We start from the raw sequence: 19,741 nt of genomic DNA on the forward strand, positions 1-19,741 counted from the left end.
TCTTAAGATCTTAAAAAATCCGAAAATAATCTATGCTAATCTAAACATAAACTCTGCGTTTAGCAAAGCAGCTAGTTGATTTAGGTATTTAAACTAGCTAGCTAGGTCAAATCTGTTTATTATCTTATTAATTTTCTACTTTCTAGGTTTCTTTCACCGTTGACATATCTTTATTATTTTATTTTACTTTTTTTGATGGATTTAACAATAATTTATAGAAAATAGATATCTGGTTTGTCTCCGACATAAAAATTAAATAATGGAAAATAACAATTACAAAAAAAAACAGTTTTAAGTAAAATTTTGTATAAATTGTTTGTTCCAAAGAGGACACTGAATTTTTTCTTTTTACTTTTTTTTTTTAATTTACCAATAATTTAGACATAGTACATGACCTAAACATTAAATAAATCAGTCAATCAATTAATAAAAATCAATTCTACAGATTTACATTGAGGCGTTATTTTAAAATTTGCTAGATATTTTTGCTTTTTTTGGAAAAAACAAAAATGTTATTAAACACGAAAGCCAAAATTCTTGTTCTGTTTGAGCAAGCAGGATATTTTTATGTATTTATTCATCATTTTTATTCATTTTTTTTTTCCTTTTTCTTTTGAACCCTTGTGAATCTAAATGTCGTCACTTTTCTCCTACTTCAAATCCCATAACACTTTTGGCCATCTTTACTTCGGTGAAGTTTTTGCTTCAACCTGCTTTAAAACTCTTTTTTTTTTTTTTTTTTTGGTGGATTAAACTCTGCGCCTGGGGCCACATTGTGACGCTTGTTATGGTGGTGGAATCGTCAATGCACGTCTACAGACACCAATCAGGAGAACGTGAATGCGTTTCGCAGCACTGTCGCTGAAGCATTCATCCTGTCGCGCAAACCTAAACATTCAGGAGTCTCCACAATGCGCTCGGAGAATATCAATACTGACAAAGATTTCTTTCCTCTCTGCAGACTTGCGAGACGGCTTTTGCAAGATAAAAGACAGAAATAAATAATATAAGAAGGGGATTGGGGACAGAAGGATGAGGAGGGAGGTTTGATCCAGCTGCCTTTTTCTGCACCATTGTAAAGCAGCGTGAGCTCGAAGGTGACAGAACCCACCGAGTAAATGGAGTCTGTTGCTTTAGAGGCGTTTTTTTTTTTCTTTGATAAGATTTGGACAAACGAGACTTTTGTGGATACCACCTCCTGGAAAAGAAAGATGGGACATGATGTCTCAGTTTGCTGGTGTTGGGAGAATGAGGTGTGAAGTGAGTGCAAGGGGGTTTGTTTCAACCAGATCGTCTGTGAAGAGAATTTCTTTTAGGTTTATGGTCACATAGTACAACCTGGTGATTTTCTGGGAAAATACTAGCTAAATAAAGTACAGATAAAAAAATAAACCTTAGGATATTTATCGATACTAATAAATCCTGTATGATCTTGATCCTTCAAATTCGATCTGAATCAGTTCGCAAGACAACAGTGACGATACTTCCAAATCTGGCACTATACAATTTTGATTCATAAGGTAACGATACGATACTCGATGATACTTCTGATTCTTCTATGATACAATACGATATGATTTTAATTCTTGACTCAATTCTATTTAGAGATACTACTGAATCTGATACGATACATTTCCGAATCATAAGGCAACAATTCGAAATTTGACTATACAACTGAATCTGATATGATACAATTTTGATTGTACTGTTTGACGATGCGACTGATACGTTTACAATTTTCAAGGCAAAGATTCAATATTTTGGTGATACTGCTGAATCTCAAACAATACGATAGAATTTAAATTCACAAGTCAGTTGGAGATACCACTGAATCCCCTATTAAACCTGATGACGGTGTGAAGACGCGAGAACTTTAATTGTGTATGTAACAGATAAATCTTTCTTAGTACATAAATGAGACCCTAGTTTCTGCACTGAATGACGGCAGATTTTCTATGAGATTAAATCAAATTTTTTTTACTTGCAAAAATGATTTCATTTACAATTTAAAAATGTGGTCTTGAGAATGCTCTAAACAAACATTTTACCAAAAAATCTCACGCTGCACTACGATACAATACATTTATGATTCTTAAGAAATTGACTCGATACGATCTGACTATTTAACAGTACAATACAATACAAAAAGCAGATTAGGTGTAGATTTTGATAGAGTTTATGATATTTCTGGAATGTTACAGAACTCAGAAACTAAAATAAGTTGTTGATGACAAAACAAATACTGTTGGGTTTTTCTCAACACAAATATCTAATTAACAAAATAGTATGATTTCTTTTTAGATGGTTCATCACCAGTATCTTATCTAGTTTTTTATTTGAACAATTTCATTCTTTTTTATTCAATTTCTATGACATTTCTCGGATCGTTGAAAAGAATTACGCTATGTTGTAGTGTGTATAGCTGTGTATGTGGGGAAAAAAATTGAATTTGAATAATTCCATGATTTGGTTTTGAAAAATTCCTCATCAGCTACATTAGCTTTCCAGAAAATTCCACAGGGCTCCCGGATGAGATGAGGTATGAACTCGAATGATGTAGTTGAGATTGAGGAACTGTAGAATTTTAGGAGTTAAATTGTTTGGATTTATTTCCGGGGATCCGATCTAAACCATGCACTGCTTCCTGGTTTAAATCCGAATACTGATACAAATTTTTACAAATATTTTGGATATTTATATTTTTCATTTCCATATTGAAGCATTTTGGTTTACATACAGTAAACAAAAGTATGAAAATCCTGTATAAATAAGCAACGTCCTATATCATAATATTACATATTAATCTAAAATGTTGTTGGGTTTCTACTCAGCAGTTACTCATCTGATATCCTGCCCAGGTTTTTCTTCTTCTTCAACAACAACAACAACAACAAAATATTTGAAGTTATCATGTTTTGAATTTTCGGGTCTTGACCTCTTACTTCATCTGGCTTCAAAGGCCACCAATTAAACCAAGCTATTCTAATTAGAGTAAAAAACAAACTACACTTTCCTTCCCTTCCCTTGAGGGGTTGGACATTTTTATGAGATGATATGCAGGAATTTACACACCATCAAGAAATCGTCGTAACAGGAAGACGAAGAAGAATTCCAGGACAGGCGTATTCTGCTAGCTAAATCTAATCTGCTTGAAAGCTAACAGGAGAATAAACATGTTATTAGCTTTGACACTTAGTGTATCAGCGTATCACAGAGGCATGTTGGCGTTTTTGTGCACATACGTCTAAAATATTTCATTAAACAATTCAACCTTGCTAGTTAGCATGATGAGGTTCGTTATCGGATATGTAAGAAAACCGTTTAACTTCCTTCTCGATTGATTTCATTCTATGGAGGTATTTCTCAGGTCCTTCATCAAGGCAGGTTGCCGGTTTCCCTATGACACATCTTATTAAATTCTCCAGTTGATCCTTCCCCTGACGATTCATTTCGTGTCCAAAGGCAAATTTCATTTTAAAAATGGTTTTTTTTTGTCTGATGTTTTAAGTGAAGGAGTAGAAAGAGCACTTTGTAGAGTATGAAAGTCATCACATACACATAAAATGTATACACTAAAGCTGATCTTCAGGTCAGCATCACTCTTAACATAAAGGTACTCGGACAACCTTCCTGAAAATCCCAGACGACAGATTTAAGAAACGTAATGATTGATGGAATTGAATTAAAATCATTTACCTTATTTTTTTAAGGTCCCTACATCTTCTCTGCAGAGAAAGAGAGAGAGAGAGAGAGAGAGCTATTCTCACCAAAACTAGCAAGGCACAGCCTCAGATAAACTCACATTTTGCCATTATGCCAGAATTGCTGCCCTGTCAGACAACACCTGAGCCTGAAAGATCCTGTGTGCTGTTTGAAAACCCTGAGGCTTTCATCTTTTGGAGTCTCCATGTGGGTCGGTTCAACGATACAACAGATGGTGCTGAGAAGGAAAGATTTTAATCACTTCCATCTTTCTCACAAAGTGAGACGTCTGCATACTACAAGATACTATGCTTACAGGTCTTGGAACTTGTACTACGCAAAGCCAGACTATGAAAAAAAATTGAAGCAAAAGAATATATTGAGGCACTTGGTCACAGAGAAATATTTGACTCAGGCGAAATGGCAACAGAAATGGCAACGGTGATGCTTAAACTCCTACCTCTTTGTCAGATGCCGACTATCGCAGCCTCAAACGGGTCAGAAATACATGGAGTTGGAGAACTGCCACCTCCTTATGTCTTTGCCTGGCAAAAAAAGAATGCCAAGCCAGTAAAAGAGGGGATGAAGAAGTGGAGACGTCTACCAAAGTCGGGACTCGGGCTCCATGAGTCTCAGCAACCTGAGCAGCCTATGATCTCTTCTATGAGTCGGTCTCGGGCACTAAACAGCCAGTAAAGTGCAGTAGTCCTGTCAGAAAGAGAAGTGCAGGCAGAACTGGGCATCCTCCAGTGAGTGATGGAATGGTGAAGTGACAGAGGCACAGATGCGAGAGTGTCCGTAATCCTCAGAGCCGAGACTCGGCAAGCGAGAGTCGCCTCAACATCGTGCTCCGTCCGCAAGCACCTCCATCTCTCTTTCCCCCCCACATCCTCCTAGCTGCCTTTATTTATCCTGGACTGGAGCGAACAGTGCACGAGGGAGCTGGAGAGAAGAACGAGAGAGGGAGGGAGAGAGAGAGGGAGGTAGAGATGGAGGGAGGGAGGGAAGGAGGGAGGGATGGAGGCAGAGAGCGAGCAAATGAATGCAGAGTGAGAGTCAGGGAGAGAAGAGAGCAGGAGAGGAGAGGAGAGAAGAGAGCGAGAGAGCTCGCACTGTCAGTGACTACATTAGCAGCACTGAGTAGGTGGAGTTTTCTTTGCAGCAGAGGAGATCATGATTTGAAGAGGGAAAAAATCCAAAAGCGAGAGAGAGAGAGAGAGAGGGATGTTCAAAGACAAGGTTAAGAGGCATTGCCGTAGGATAAAAGAAGGAGTTTTCTGAGAGGCACTTGACTAAAAAGATAGAAGTGAGACCACAGACACTTCAGACCCTAATTCTTAAATCAAACAGTGAATTATCTGAACACACACTGCATGAAGGCATCTCGATCATGGAAATCTGTTCTTTATTACATTCCTGCTTATGGTCGGTACAGAGATAGGTAGACGGCCCAAGCAAATACCTCTAAAAAGGGATTAAAATCAATGTTTAAATCAACAGAGAGAGAATACCCCTCTCAACCATGGCAACAAATATTCAAGCTGAACAATAAACATCATAAATAATTAAAGGGTGCATGGGGCAACAGGTTACAAAGGTTAGTCCAGGCTTCTCTTTCCTATGCCACAGACTCCAGCTACTTTTCGGGGTTCCTAGGGTTTTCCCAAACCAACTAAGATATAATCTTTTTAGCAGATCCTAGAGTCCCTATCGGAGCCAAATTCATTCCTACCAGGAGCTGACCATGGGCCAAACAATTTGGAGAACTATGAGGCTTCTCCTGGATTGCCAACATCATTGAGAGAGTAAGTCCAGGAACCCTGCAGAGGTAATTCATTACCACCTACTGTAATCTTGACCTTCTTCCTATCCCTGCCCAAGGAAAACAGAACATCATCACCAAACTGAGTTCCTGCATCACCACCAAAGACCGGTACAGATCCATTTCTTACTCTTTTTTTTCCATCAGAACCCAGGATACTTAAATGCCTCCACCACCAGGGCAAGGTCTCTCCCCTAACCTGAAGGGATCATCTGAGTCTTCCTATCAAAATCTGATCAAATTCCTATCAAAATTAGATCAGTTAAGTGAGTGTTCAGAGGTCCACTTTGGATAGTGCCAAGAAAACATCATCATCTGCAAATAGCACGGATGCTGCAAACCCTGTTCCAACATGTTACTGTCCCTGTGCACAAAGCAGCTCCATGAAGACATGGTGTGGAGGTGAAGATTGGAGCAAGTGGAAGAATCCCCAATGCCCTCTGACTCTGACTCCATACCACTGAACACTTTTGGGATGAACTGGAGTCCCAACACCTGAATCTGATCTCACTAATGCTCTTGTAGCTGAATGAACACACATCCCCACAGATACTGTACGCTGTAGGATATAGTGGAAAGCCTTCAGAGACGAGAAGAGGGGTGCATATTATAACAGCAAGTGGGGTTAAATCTGGACAAGCTGTTCAAAAAGTGGGCATGTGTCTACATACTTAAGGCCATATATTGATAATATACTGCATAAACAATGGTACTAAACACATTTTATGGTTTAACACATAGCTTTGGTTAATACTATTACATGTGTTTTGCCTTGTTTTGCTTTTGGACCATTTGGTTGACTATCCTATTGTGTTTGCCTGTAATGTGTTTCACTGTGATTAATATAGTCATTTCTTTCCTGTTGTTTCTTCTCCTCCTGGCAAAGTCACAGTATGCTTTTTGTCTGTTAAGCACAAGCCTTATTCTTTACTGAATTGTTCCCTGGTTTTCATCTTGTTCATGCTATTAACTGAAATTTCTTCGGTCTCCAGGATGCCTTTCCTCCTGCACGTCTGAGTAGTTCTTAGTTTCATTTTTAGTGAAGCTGAGCGTTTCCTTAAATTACAAGTTTTCACTACAGTCTTAAAAAATCATGCAATTACTTCAGGCAAGATGTGAACTGACATCTCATATCTGGTACACAATACATGAATCCTAAGTAGTCTTTCTGAAGCTTATACCAAAGAACAGAATTCCACTTCACTGACCTCAGTGGTGCAGAGTTACTATTAATCTTAAAAATTCTTTATTCCCTTTATCACACTGCGTGCCTCTATATATTTTCATACCATGTCAAATATAGCAGAGTGTAGGAATGTCTACCAACAATAGTGGTTAAATTAAAGTAAAAAAAATATATACTGACTGTTTAAAAGCAATCAGTGTCATTGGGCTCTGTGGAAATATTGTGAGTTCTCAAAGCACTGAATAAAAGCGCATGGTGCTTCAGAAATGTTGGATATCTTTTTCTCTCTCTTTTTGCTGTATAGATTGATGCAATAGAGTCGGTGACAGGAAGGTTATAATAAGAAATTCAACTCTAGAACATTCTGAAAATGTTTAGAAATGTGACTGAGTAAGCTAGATATAATTCAAACTGCTGCTCCTGCTGCATCACACGGTAGTGTAACACACACAGAGAAACTCCTACGGTTGGCTAGTGTCGTTGTGATTGACAGTGGACAGATCGTATGCCCCTCCCATCTGGAGATATGTTTTCCTGTACACAGCACATGGACTAAATCAAACTAGTTTCCTGTAGGGGAAACGTATCACTTTATGAGTTGTTGTGAGGAGGGATTTTTTTCTGACAACTGGCAACCATGCTATATTCACCTTGTAAGCTAAAAGCCCTGCCTTAACATGACTGTTATGGGATCCCAGTCCTGATCCTCATCTAGTCTTCGTATCTGTATTTGTTACCTGCTTTTTCACAAATAGCGGCTCAGTAATTTGTTACATCTCTATGTGCATGGTTGACTTCGTATATATTTCAGCATCACAGATTTGAATCCACTATAAAGAATTCAGAAGAATGCAAACATACTGTTGAATTACACACAAACACACACACACACACACACACAGGAGAAGTGAAGTTTGATTGAGCAATGCCCCAGTGATGGAGGTCATGTGGCTCTCTGTCTCCAGCTGAATGACGGAAGATGTGAAGGTGTCACTGTGAACGACCCGGAGCAATGGACACAAACGGTATATTAGTGTTGGAGGTTCCCAACAGATCATCCCTACTTCTTTAACGTTCCCTCTGTCCTTTCATTCTATTTCCATCCATATAAACCCTGGATTGAACCACACTCTTTTTTATGACTAACAAATAACTGTTTGTTTTGACTGAAATCTTTTCCTTCAGTGACTCCTGTTAATATCATTAATAATCATACCTTTTTTTTCCTAAAACAAATTTCATCGTTCCTCTCCTGTCTCCTGACCTGGCATGAAGGTAATGGATTAACCGTATAATAAACGAGCCACCCTCACATCACCCTCACCCATCTGACTTGATTAAAAAAAATTTTTTGCCAGTAATTCTTGGCTTCTACCCCATAGGGCGCATCGCTAAAGTACAAAAGAATAAATCACATCTGCTTCATCGTGTCTCCTTTCGGGAAGAGAAAGAAAGAGAGTGGATCAGTATAAAACATCAGCTTGCTCCATCACTTCAGTCTGAATGTTTCAGCCTGCATTCGGAAGCGAAGATATTTCCTTATCATGCGAGAACAGAGTGATGTAACTTGTCCGTTTTGATTAGGGTACTTCCAAGGAGATAAAGATTAATTTGGGATGTAATACATTCTCAGTCCTATAAATAATATATACTTTTACACTCGTTCTCCTGCTTCTCTTCATTTCAGCTATAGGAAAAAATACAGAGGCATTAAAATAACAGTGAAGTGGCACCACTTGACATTGAAGTGCTATAAGTGCTGATATAAGTGAAGTCACATCACAGGCGGAATAAATTCCACGTTAAAGCATTTAAGGATTTTTTATCAAGCTTGTCACAATATACCTCTGACTCAGGACCAGGAAATGATTTGATAATGAATAACACAGCACTTAGTGCGAACACTTTCCAATTTCTGATAGCACTTTACTTAATGCTAGCGGTTATCAGACTACATAACGCTTATGTAAACCTTCATGCTGTCGTGTTGATATTTTTCAGTCCTGATTACAGCGAGAATGTTGTGAGTGCACAGTACATGGCTCTGAGGATCAACAGAGCGCTCACGATCTGTTCTTTCGTGGCTGTATCGGCGTGCAAACTGATCGATCGCAATCGATCGCAGATGATGATGCTCATGCACTAACTACCAGATGAAGTTTGCCTTATCTTTAAATCCTGCTTTCTCACAAACATAAACCTATTTATTATGCAACTCTGTGAAATAAGAGAAGGTTGTGGAGGAAGGAAGGAAGGATTGGTTGGAGAAGTGTCTCTTCTGCCAAGAGAACTGGCTGTACAGCTGTACTATGGGGATATATTGACGATATAAGATTGAAAATTCTGAAAAAGACTGCAGATTAAGAATAATAAATGAATAAGAAATCATGGCTAGCGAGAAACAATGGTGAAATTTCCGGGAAACTCCTTAAGCTCTAAGCTTAATGTCTGAACAGGATAAAAGAAAAAATGATACATAATATTATTACATAATGATATAATAAATCATCATTATGCTATTAAAGTAAATACAATATGAACTTTATGGCAATGATATAACAGTATAATGTAATAGTGTAAATAAGTAGTAGATGAACACTTTATTTAACAAATTTGACAATAGGTCAACAAAATTATTTTTGGCCTTACGCCTTTCGCGCTGGGATAAAAAGCTGTCTTTGTGGCCCCTCATAACATGACATCTACAGCCTCATAAGTAAAGTGTTACTGGATTTCTCCAGTACTGTACTGTACTTTTTTCTCTCAAAAGAGTTTATTAGTGCTACAGAGGTCCTACAGGCCAAACACGGTATAATAGATGAGGAGGAGAAGGCAATGTTCTGTACCGTGACTCCAGCCTGGAGGGTCAGGGTCAGAAAGGTCAGCCTCAGCACTCACGAAATAACCAGCATTAATAACAACTACATTTGGGACAGAAAACGAAAACAGGATGAGCTGGAAGGTAGAGTCGATCAATGAGCTGTCAGCTACAACAACTACAACAACAACAACAACAACAACACAAAAATAATCTAAAATGAAGACAGTAAGCTTCCAACACCGTCTGTTATATTATCTGAACCGGTGAGATGTTTGAGCCCATGGGTCACTCCGAGGTTTTATTTATAAGATCGCTCTGTTGAACATTTACAAATATTAAACAGCAGAAAAGACTAACGTGCGAGTGTGTTTGTCAGGTTGGAAAAAACACTGAAGAAGAGCACAAGGGGCAGCCAGAGCTCTAATTAAAGACCAACGATAAACAAGTCTGCCCTGAGCCTCATGGGATACGTACTCTACATGTATATATGTTAGGATGTGTGGGTGGGATTGAATCTTCCTGCTGTTGTATTTTTAGATGATTGATTTGTTTCCATTGACTCGACGATCAAGGAGTTTGCAGCCGTTTCCACATCCAGCCCAAGACGAATTCAGTGAACTGTTTGTTTGTTTTTGGTTCGGTTCCAATAGTGTGTTTCAATTGCACAGAGAAAATGATTCGATCCTAAAAAGACCAAACCTCGAAGGAATGAACCATAACCTGCCATGAGACTATTCATTCCTTGTGGGATTTCATGACAGCAGAAACTAACGTAAAATCAAGCTCCATAATATTCATCAGAAATTGGGATTTTTGCATAACGGCTACTGATTTTCCACAGATTCGACCTGAGACATGTCGCGTGACATCATCGGGACATGCCTTAATGATGATGATTTGATGCTAACTGATTAATGCTAGTCTGATGATTTGATGCTAACTCATTAATGGCAGTCTGATTATCTGATGGTAACTCATTAATGCTAGTCTGATAATTTGATGGAAACTCATTAATGTTATTCTGATCTGAGACTAAGTCATTAATGACAGTCTGATTATCTGATGGTAACTCATTAATGGTAGTCTGATGATCTGACACTGTGCTAGTCTGATGATCTGATGCTAACTCATTAATGCTAGTCTGATGATCTTACGCTATGCTAGTCTGATAATCTGATGCTATGCTAGTTTGATGATCTGATGCTATGCTAGTCTAATGAGCTGATGCTTAGTCATTAATGCTAATCTGATGATCTTACACTATGCTAGCCTGATGATCTGATGCTATGCTTGTCTGACGACCTGATGCTTAGTCATTAATGCTAGTCTGATGATCTGATGCTAACTCATTAATGCTAGTCTGATATTTTTACGCTAACTCATTAATGCCAGCCTGGCTACAGATTTTCCACAGATTTTATCTTAGACATCATGTGACATCATTGGGACACACCTTCAAGTAGTTTTCCAAAAAAAACCTAAGCACAAAACACTCATCAGCAGACTTCTCTTGAGCTGTGGAAAGGCTCCAGAAATGAATATTCTGAATATTTAGATGAATATTTAGAAGAAAAAATAAACAGTGGATAAAACACTAAAAATCCATTTTACATGAGTTATTCATTTTCTAGAATTAATTTCTTGAGTGCTGACTTCATCGGTTTTGCTAAAGAAAGAAATAGCCTTTATTTGTCACATATACATTACAGCACAGTGAAATTCTTTCTTCACATATCCCATCCTTGGAGGTTGGGGTTAGAGCACAGAGTCAGCCATGATACAGTGCCCCTGGAGCAGAGAGGGTTAAGGGCCTTGCTCAAGGGCCCAACAGTGGCAATTTGGCAGTGCTGGGGCTTGAATCCCCGATCTTCCGGTCAACGACCCAGCGTCTTAACCACTTGAGCCACCACCGCTAAAGGTTTGCTAAAGGTTTTGTTTTGTTTATCTGACCATCAAATGAAATGTTTTCAATTTTCCAGAACAAGAATCTCTCTTATGCTGTTTTTTGTTTATTTGGTTCCAAAATAAATGGAAAGTCAGTAAACCTGATGAAACTTGATGATAAATTTGCAATGAGTTGATTTATAGGTCTCTTTAAAAAAAAAACCCTGAAGGTTTCTATAGATATATTTCTTATGTTTGCGAATTTCGCTTCAATATTTTTGTAGATATGCCTCCTGTGTTTTTTTTTCTGTATTTTACATAACATTTTCGTTCTTTATTAAACTGTTTCAGTTTCAAATAATTTCCAAATTACTCTGTGACTCTAAAGTATTCTAACTACTTGCTGCTACTAAAAAAAGCAAAGAAAGCAGACAGAAAAACACTAAATTAGAAACAAACTAAATTTTTGCTTTTATCCAGAGACGAAACTACACTAAATTTGGTGTTTTATTTCCTCTGTTGTTCGGCAACGATCTCTGATCTCGATCTATGAGAACGTCCTGAATGTACCACAGCACTCCGTATGCCACCGGATGACAAATTTATAGGCTGGTCTCTATAGTTACTGCGAGATTTTCACGTCGTGATTCATCCACTGGACCGACGCCAGCGGATGTGTTTATGGTGTTTACGGTGCATTATAATATTTTATTAAGTCGATGCATCAGCGGGCGAGCCAGTCTGTTATAACTATACGCTGATATCTGCTGTCTTTCGTCTTTTACGCCTGAGATAAAACTAATTTTAAACGTTAAAACCGAACATGTTGCATGTACATTGTCATTGTTTTTGCAGCGAGCCACTGGAGCTTTCATTTAGTCAGAAAAGAAACATCAAAAGCATGTCCAAGGCACTTTGTCTTTTGCTCCTGGAGCTGTTTCAGCTGGTGGGAATTGACATATCTCATCATCCTCCCATCCATTTACACGTGCTCTGCATTGACCAGAAGGCCTTTGTGACAATTTCACTAAAAAAGAAAGGTCCAGAGCTCAGACTCAGATCATCTACATGAAAAAAGGAGAGACAGCGCAGATGTATTGAAATCATTTGGTGCAACCATTTAATCTACTGTATTACTGTACTACATACCGCTTGCTAAATGCTAAATAAACAGGTAATAGCAACATGCATCAGAGATGGGATAAGTACCTAAAGAAAAACCTCAAAATAAATTCTCTGGTACACATCGAGGCACAAACAGTGCATCATAGAAAATCAACGATTTCTATCAAATGTATGGTGTGTAAACAATAAACTGATGTGTGGATCAGGCTAATAAGCTAACATGACCCTGCAATCATCATTATTCACAAACAAATCACATGGTTACACGGATCAAAGGATACAGGATGGAGTGTTGTTGCTATGGCGATAAAAGCATCTGGAAGAGAAAAGGCTGTGGGCTCACCCCAAATTTGTCAAATATCTATTCTTTTAAAGAAATATTTCTGATGATCTCTGAAGCAATTAGGAAATAATTTTGCAAATATTTGTTTCTTCAAAGCGCTCAGCTTCCGTGACGTCATTCTGTCGATCTTCTAGCATTCACAAATCTTCACATGAGTCAGAGTTCACTGGACCTCCTTCCTGTGTTTCTGGTCTCCAGCATTCACGTGCATATGAATGGAAGTCAAAAGAAAGAGAAGCGCTTTCAACGGTAACGTTTTAGTGCTAATTAGCATGATAACACTAGCTAGCAGGATGCAAATAGCTAGTTGTTAAATTACAAACTGTTTGGATTAAGACAAAATGAAGGTTTCTACAATCATTACAGTGCTAAACATTTTCCTCTCGTTCTTGCATTAATGCTAGTCTGATGTTATGATGCTAACTCTTTAATGCTAGTCTGATGATCTGACACTATGCTAGTCTGATGATCTGACACTACGCTAGTCTGATGATCTGATGCTAACTCTTTATTGCTAGTCCGATGATTTGACACTATGCTAGTCCGATGATCTGATGCTAACACTTTAATGCTAGTCTGATGATCTGACACTATGCTAGTCTGGTAATTTGACACTATGCTAGTCTGATGTTATGATGCTAACTCGTTAATGGTAGTCTGATGATCTGACACTATGCTAGTCTGATGATCTGATGCTAACACTATAATGCTAGTCTGATGATCTGACACTATGCTAGTCTGGTAAATTGACACTATACTAGTCTGATGAGCTGATGCTAATTTTTTAATGCTAGTCTGATGATCTGACACTATGCTAGTCTGGTAAATTGACACTATACTAGTCTGATGAGCTGATGCTAATTTTTTAATGCTAGTCTGATGATCTGACACTATGCTAGTCTGGTAATCTGACACTATGCTAGTCTGATGAGCTGATGCTAATTTTTTAATGCTAGTCTGATAATCTGATGCTAACTCTTTATTGCTAGACGGATGATCTGATACTAACTCATTAATGCTAGTCTGATGATCTGATGCTAACTCATTAATGCTAGTCTGATGATCTGACACTATGCTAGTCTGATGATCTGATGCTAATTTTCTAATGCTAGTCTGATAATCTGATGCTAACTCTTTATGGCTAGACTGATGATCTGATACTAACTCATTAATGCTAGTCCGATGATCTGACGCTCTGCTAGTTTAATGATCTGATGCTAGCTCATTAATGCTAGTGTGATGAGCTGATGCTATGCTAGTCTGATGATTTGATGCTAACTCTTTATTGCTAGTCTGATGATCTGACGCTAACTCATTAATGCTAGTCTGATAATCTGACACTTTGCTAGTCTAATGATCTGATGCTAGCTCATTAATGCTAGTCTGATGAGCTGATGCTATGCTAGTCTGATGATTTGATGCTAACTCTTTATTGCTAGTCTGATGATCTGACACTAACTCATTAATGCTAGTCTGATGAGCTGATGCTATGCTAGTCTGATGATTTGATGCTAACTCTTTATTGCTAGTCTGATGATCTGACAGTAACTCATTAATGCTAGTCTGATAATCTGACACTTTGCTAGTCTAATGATCTGATGCTAGCTCATTAATGCTAGTCTGATGATCTGACGCTCACTCATTAAAGCTAGTCTGATGATCTGGCACTTTGCTAGTCTAATGATCTGATGCTAGCTCATTAATGCTGGTCTGATGATCTGACGCTAACGTCTCTCTCTATTAAAGATTTCAGAGAGACGTAGCAGCGTAGAAAGTCGCCGTTTTTCTTTTAAAACTATCAAAAGAGTGCAGAAAGCTGCAGATCAGCTCAGAGCCGATACACTGATCCGCTGTATTTATATCATGTTTCATCTTTGTTTTTTGTTTTTTGTAACAAGGATAGATGCAGAAACTCCTCATCTGCTCGTATAATCTCGTTTAAAGGAGTCGGTGCGGCGCTGCTGAGATTTTGCTTCAGAGATTTTATTTTCGAGTCTGTAAGATTCATCAGGGAGCTGCTTTTTTATATTTTTTATTATTTTTTTTTTTTTTTTGAGAATCTGAGTTGGCTGAAGTGCACAGGGAAGTGAATTTACTCAAACATCTGAGACAGCAGCAGCTTCCTCGTACTGGGGGAAAAATAAGGAATAGGGAAATGACCTCTGCTGAAAGTTGGCAAACAACTGCGTATACTGCAAATATGGACACACACACACACTCATGAGCTCAGCATTGGCCAGTTGTTTAAAGAAGCGGACGGCGTGTCTGGATTTCCTCAGTGGTCTGCTTCTATTCACAGCCCCGCAGGCCAACACTCTCTAATGGTGTGTTCTATATTTGCACTTTCATGGTTGACATCCCTTCAAACACACACACACACACACGCAAACGTTGTCTCTGGCACAGTAACGTTTCTATACTTAGTGCATTTCTGTTGTACTTGAATACATTAATCTTATTTAATGACACTTCAAAAAAAAAAAGAGAAAAAACTTTTAACTCCATATATCATTAACAGTCTATATTTTTCTCATCCAGCTCAGTGTATGAACATGCGCACCATATCCCTCATCTGTTCTGACCTTCATCTGAGCTCTGACTGTAGTTTTATGCAGCACAGCCGGATAAGCCGCATCCCAAATGACGTATTATTATACACTACACACTTACACTCGAGAGCCTAGCATATGAGCATCTCACATGGAACGCTAACGGGTTTTTTTACTAAGTAGATGCTGTTTCCCAGACGGCGAATGACCCAAATACAGAATTTTTAAAAGGTTGGAAAATAAGATCACATGACATGGCCTCGTTTAAAAGACGACTCGTCCGCCGGAGTGTCATCGGCCATCTTGAAATGTTTTTCTCATCCGGGGTCAGAGCCCGGTAGCCCCGCCCCTTTTCTTCTATGTAAGCAAATCTGCCAGTGTCGAGTGCATGAAGTGTCCACACTTGAATTAACAAATCATCCAGGTTCTTCAAGTGCACTAGATAGTGTGCAAGTATGCGATTTAGGACACACCTCTAGTCAGAATCGAGCTAATATTAAATATACGGAGGATTTTTCAGGCATAAAAGTTCACATGAAAACATTTCATCTGTTAAAATCATTCTTCTGATCTTGAGAACATTTATGCTTCCAAGTTTTTGACACATGATTTATTTATTTTCAGCACCTCTGCAACTTGTAGGTTTCATTTAGGACTAAATTCCACTAAACGAAGTGGGTCAAAGCTTTCGATGGCAACTGAGAAACGTGACTCGTCTTGAATCTTTCTTGGAATGTTGTCAAGAGTTAAATAGAGAGAGAGGGAAAAGGAGAAAGAGAGAGAGAGATTCAAGCCCATGATTTATCCCACTGGACTGAAGCCAGACAAGACGAAAAAGTCATGGATTTTATAACTGTCTGTCTGATCTGCACAAATCCTGAAGACCAGATGATTTTATTCTCAGCCCATTTACACTCAGTCACTTGGGGAGGTCTGCTCTCAGCGCCGCTGTAAACATCGGACAGGAAGGTCGTGTTTGTAACATACATGAATTCATGAGCTAACAAAATGACTTCTGGCTCCTTTTTAGCTTTTTGCACCATAGGCAGCGACTGCGTAGATGGAATGCTAAACACGGCTAGCGTCGGGGGGTCAGACGGCTAAATACGAGGCTCCGTGGTACTCGCAGGTTCACTGTTTAATGCCGGTGCTATAGGCTAGCTCCTGGAACGAAAAATCCATCACTGTCAGGTTTAATTAAAGCTTAACACTTCATATAGGAATAAAGTATCGAGAGCTTTGACATCTACAGTGACGTCCAAACGTCTGGATATTTTTCCCACTTGAAGAAAACTAGAAGTAAAGAAAGTTTTATTATTTATAAAAAGACAGCAAATGTTCTTATTTAAGCTTCTGCATCACTGTGTGATGCTGATCATGTTAACTAATAATAATTATCATAATCCTGAACAGAACCACAGACAGGAAACATGGCTTGCATTATTAGCGATATTAGAGGAGAGGAGAGGCGAGGAAAGGAAAGGAAAGATGAGGAGAAGAAAAAGAAGGGAAAGATAATGAAAAGAAATAAATGGAAAGGAAAGGAAAGATAAGGAGAAGGAAAAGAAAGGAAAGATGAGGAAAAGGAAGCAAAACCATGCTGCAATTTCTTGGAAAGGTTTATAAAGGCATATTAAGTGTCAGTTTTTACTTCTGGTGTATAATGTAAGGATGATGATGATGCAGATAAAGATGAGATGACTATGACACACCAGACGTACACTACACTATGTAACTCTAAGTCATGTGTCATGATGTTAAACCTGAGAAACCTGGAGAAGAAGCTGAAGAAACCTGGAGAACTCAGTTTAGTGGAAAGTTTAGTTGAGTGAGTAATAAAAGCTCATTATGCTACAGCACACTTTAGTGTACTCACGGCCTCACTGACGAATAATCAGCTTAAACTAGAACACTACATACACTAATACTATGTACACTGAGTTCTAGAAGTTTTATGAAGCATATCATGTATTGTTTTCTTACTGTATTGTATGCTGCTTTTTAAAAATAATAATACTTTGTCTATTTATTTATGATCTGGTCTGTACAACTAATACCATTTTATTTTATTTTATATATAGCTAATTTAATTCCAATTCCATTTTATTTTATTTTATTTGTTTATATATTTATTTGATTTGATTTTATATACAGCTATTTTCATTTTAATTCCGTTTTATTTTATTTTTATTAATTTTTATTTTTATTTTAAACATAGCTAATTTTATCTAATGTCCATTTTAATTTCATTTAATTTTTAATATAATTTTATACAGCTAATTCCTTAATTACATTTTCTTTTTTCCCTTTTACTCTTAAATCCCTTTCTGATTATTTTCACCATCAAAAAACCATTTTACTGCATCGTACTGTGTAGAATCGTGTATGTGACCAATAAAAGTAATAATTTATAATTTACTATTTTATTCATTATATTTCATTCCTGTACATTAAAAGTCTATTACATATAAATATAAATGGCATATTTATTATAGGTGACAGTCCAACCAAACTAGACACAAAACCAAATTTTAACTCAAAGTAATATGGAACAAACTAAAAATAATTTTAATACCTAATATACTGTATGTTCATTGGACCAAAATATTTGACATATAATTTTAAAAATACAACGTTTATATGTTTAAATCCACGATGCACATCTACACATCTAGGTACTTTAAACATATTATCTTTGAAAAACGTTAAAATATATAACAAATATAAATGACTGAAGTAAAAAAAAGGAGCATGTGTAGTAGTTTTTTACTGTTACAAACATTTTAATAAATTCCATAGTCATGTATCAGTGAAAAAAGTATAACATTTTCAATACATCCGATAATATTTCCACAACATAAATAAACATATGCTACATTTCTAATCATTTATATAGGATTAAAAAGAAGTCCTGTATCCTTCTGAGTACAACGATAAAAATGAATATATCAGATACAGGGGAGGATTTGAAATCTAATCTAATCTAATGAGAACTGTGTGGTTTAATTTAATCAGGTTATTTCACTTCATTTCCTTTTAAATCTAAAGAGAGTTACGGAAAACTGGAACTAAGTCTTACCGAGTCGCACGAGTTTTACTGTAATAAGGATTATGAGTACGCTTTTTTTTTTCAAAGTAATATAAAAAATTGATTATTAGCTCATATAAAAGGGAACGAGGAATAGAATATGATCGCTCTACTGTATAAACCTTTCTATAAACCGTTCAAATTATGAGAGCGAGCATTGTGAGGATCCCATGCACAGTAAAGTGCGTCTTCATTCTCTAATCAAAGAGCAGCGGATATTCACTGTCCCATTGTTCCCACACACACACACACACAGAGCTGTTACTCCAGTCAATGCTTCACCTTGAAGTATTCTGCTTACTTGCTGGTTTACACCGAACTTTTAATCACCTTTGTTTTTAATGCGATTTCAAAACTGAACAAAAAATATCAGACAAACTGTAACGAATTAAAAGGAGCAGAGCAAAAAAAAAAAAAGTGTTTGTTTAAGTTTCCTACCGTCTGATGTTTACTGCATTAAATCCCCTTAAGGCCTCGTAGACGTTGACTGAATCCGGTGTCTGACAGCCTATTTTTAGTTTCCGTCCTAAACCGTATTTGGTGTTCTCCACCTCCACATGCTAATTTACAGGGCATAACAACAGAGCGAGGCTCAACTCAGCTGTCTACACTTATCACCAAGGCTTAGCATGCAGCTCGACTCTGCCTGGCCTGAACGGTTATTTAAAGCTCCTTATTATACAACAGGGTTTCTTCTTTTTATTATTTTCTTCTTCTTGTTCCTTCTCCACTGTGGTAATGTTTCCAACTAACAGCTCCTGTGTGCAAAAAGATGTTAGCGTGGCAGTGCAGTTGACCGAGAAACTGACAATCTAGCAGTGTGTTTTGTTTCTGACTCTTTCTGACTTAATAACTAAAACTGGAAACCTGGAAAAAAAAAAAGCAGCACTTCTTTACTTTTAAAGTTCATTAGTTCAATCAATATCCAAATATTTGAGCTCGGTAAGTCTATGACTAGTTTTCAAGAAGTAAGTATATATCGCTAATCACAGTTAGAATTTTGCTAACAAATGATGGACGAATGCTGCGACTCAGTCTGCTCCCTAGGTCATAAATCAGTATATCGGAGGACCCTGGCTACACTACACATTGTATTGGGATGCTGATGAATCGATTTCCGTCGACATGACTACGAAATCACGCTGTAAATTATCGCCACTGCTGTTTATCATCAAGCAGGACCGATATCCTTGACATTCTGTTTGTACGCTGTTTAATGTA

General features: G+C 37.6%; 1 protein-coding gene across 2 annotated transcripts in view; it reads right to left on the minus strand.

The window, feature by feature from the left end:
- sgcd (sarcoglycan, delta (dystrophin-associated glycoprotein)) overlaps positions 1 to 19,071 on the minus strand; it is a 173,430-nt gene extending 154,359 nt beyond the window's left edge. Inside the window, exon 1 of one of the 2 annotated variants that reach the window (XM_058415613.1) lies at positions 18,959 to 19,071. The gene's annotated coding sequence lies outside the window, so the exon portion shown is untranslated. Of the gene's footprint in view, positions 1 to 4,162; positions 4,609 to 18,958 lie in introns of those variants that run through there. The other variant, XM_058415614.1, reaches the window with a different exon arrangement.
- Between the last annotated feature and the right edge of the window lie 670 nt (positions 19,072 to 19,741).

Source organism: Hemibagrus wyckioides, linkage group LG18 (assembly GCF_019097595.1).
Source record: "Hemibagrus wyckioides isolate EC202008001 linkage group LG18, SWU_Hwy_1.0, whole genome shotgun sequence".
In the NCBI taxonomy this organism is placed as follows: Eukaryota; Metazoa; Chordata; class Actinopteri; order Siluriformes; family Bagridae; genus Hemibagrus; species Hemibagrus wyckioides.